Source organism: Trachurus japonicus, chromosome 22, assembly GCF_045865225.1.
Source record: "Trachurus japonicus isolate A0001 chromosome 22, Traja_1.0".
Classification (NCBI taxonomy): Eukaryota; Metazoa; Chordata; class Actinopteri; order Carangiformes; family Carangidae; genus Trachurus; species Trachurus japonicus.
Genome location: NC_140928.1, coordinates 5106169 through 5109108, shown reverse-complemented (window position 1 = coordinate 5109108; position 2940 = coordinate 5106169).

The window sequence follows — 2940 nt, the reverse complement described above, 5'->3', positions numbered from 1 at the left end:
ACCCCCGGAGCCACTGGAGCCAACTGGAGCTGGAGAGGAAGGAGTAAAAAGGCAGTGGAGGGGGGAGAGAGAAAAAAAAACTGCTTTATCACTCGGTTTCCTCCAGCTCCGTGGATACACAGCAGCAGCAGCGTTGCCCGGCGGCTAAGTTTTTAATTGTCAACAAACATAATTTATATGAATCATTCAGATTCAATCCTAAATGGGGATGACGTAACTGTCCCATTGAGTGACACTACTAAAACTCCTTATATGGCAACTACAGGTTCATCTGTTAAAGGGACAGGCCACCATTAACACGTCAATAACACATCAATAATTAAATTAGGAAATCATGTTAAATTGAACTCAAGCATAATCCAATACATCTGCGTTGAACAACTTGTTATATTTTATGCTTCAGGTTACCTCATGTATACTCTTCTATAATCATGTAAAAAAAAAAAAAACTATATTATTCTCCTTGATCATGTTAACACATTTACATTGTACTATATACATTTCTATAATCATGTTAATATATTCAGGATGAATGATTTTATGTTTTTCTTTGTATAAATGCTGTAATTGTGTAATTGTTGTAATAATTGTTTGTTTGTTGTGGACCCCAGGAAGAATAGTCTTCATCTCTATGAAGACTAATAGGGATCCACAGGATATAATAAACAATAACACACTAATGACGCCAATAACAGACAATTACATATTTAAAAATAAATAAATAAAATAAAACTTTAAATGAATATTTTTATGTTCGTGCTTTTATTCTGCATGACTGTTGAGTGTTTAATAATGTTTGTTGTCTACCATACGTTGTCCATGGCCTATATTTTATTAAAATTTTTATCTCCTTTTATTGTTTGCATGTATTATTGTACCTCCTTCCTCTTATATTCTGTTTTAGGATGACATTGTAACATCTGTCCAGGGGCTACAGATGAAAAATAAGCCTTTCTGGCTAACTCTGGTACATCTACTGCAGTGTTAATTGATGTGAACTCTCCCTGCTAAATAAACTAATAAATACAAAGAAAAGAATACATTAACTGTTCTCCAAATAAAAGAAAAAGAAACACACAGTCATCTAATTTCTACATCTGACAGTTGGGTGTCAAATTTATCGCAAGTTTAGCTCTTTTTTTTTTTTTAGTTATCATAATTTACAGAAATGTATGACTTTAACTGGAGAAAATAAACAAAACATAACAGACAATGATTATCATTATTATTATTAAATGTTACGGTAAAGGGTTTAATCATTTAAGTAAAGTCCAGAAATAAAGTATGGTAAGAAAATACAGCCCAAGAACAATATTGAATTCATTTCATCCACATTTTGCCCTAAATTCAGTCTGACAGGCTCTGGAAACATTTCCACTAAAATTAAGATCAGTGGGTCTGAGCAATATTTTGTCTACATAGTATGAACCCAAAGTATTTTTTAGGCTGGAGAGGCACAGTGTGAATTTTAGTAATGTTATTATATTGGTCAATTAATATTAAAAAACAAATACTTACAATGAACATGAAATTCATCCAGTTCATAGATGCATCAACTTTTTTTTAGTGATAGTGCTAAAATGAGAATGAATGAAAATGGATGGTTGTAATTAGCCGTCAGTAGAGAGTTAAGTACAGACGATAACATGATGTTGTTTACACATGCAAATCTTTTAATAAGGAACAAAAAACTGAACCATTCACAGAGAATAAACACGGTGTGTCTCTGTGATTTAGTCTGAAGGATGCATGCTGTCAACGTACGGTTTCATGTGTTAATACAGAAGAGAAAAAAAACAGTTTAATGTGTTTCTGTTGCACATTGTGATATTTTTGCATTCGCACCTCACAACACATGCAAATCACAAATATCAACACTCTTCTCAAGTTAAAGAAAGAAACTCCTCTCACACTGTTTAGCAGCTGTTTGAGATGATTTAAACTGATTTATGGTGTAAACTCACACACAAGATGCTGTAACACATCACCACAGGGATATATATAAAAAAAAAAAAAGAAAACACACAAACATGATGAGAGATTTGCCCTTAAACAGTTTCCAGACTTTGACTGTTGGAAAAGTAACATGTGAGGTAAACATGAGTCTGATCTACGAGGGAACCTGAACGCATCACGACATACAGAAACACTCATATTCACTTTTTTTCCAGGTAAAACAAAAAACATTTTCTTCATTCATGGATAATTTAGAGACATTGGCCAGTTTTATACTGTTTTTACATGGGTGACAGATTAAAGCAGATTAAAAAAAATAATAATAATATTAAATAATCCCCAAAAAATGCACAAACATAGTGGCGTGTGAAGTGATAACATTGTTGCTGTAAACATGTTATTTTATCTCTTATTCACAGTCCTACGGAGTCGTGTCACTCTGCAGATTAGATGGAAATGGTGCATTTTAATGAAATTCATTATAAAACAAGTGAAAAACCAAATGAATCCAGGATTATAAATATAACATCTGTCATAAAAATATATCTTCCAATATTTACGTTTATTTGATATTGATCAATATCATTAAAATATTTTCTCAAATCTATTAATAATGGATTTATCATTTTGAAATACACTTCGATTGATATATTGATATAATCTCCAGGAATATTGTGTTTACTGTTTGTGTGATGTGTTTTTTTTTTCTTCATGTCACTTAATAACAATGCAAATAAAAACATTAACCTGTTGTTTTACACCAGTTCTAACTGGATTTGAACAATAAGTTCAGGGAATAGTTTTGATATTTTGGGAAACAAATGAGATGAGGAAATCGATACCACTCTCATATCTGTTCAATACATTTGTTCTGCTGCTCTGCTTGTCCTCTTTACTGATTTATTGTTTCATTGTCGTTTTATCTTGTGTTGGTTTGTTTTTAATCTCGTGACTTTTGAGAGAGATCGTTGAAATATTGTTGTA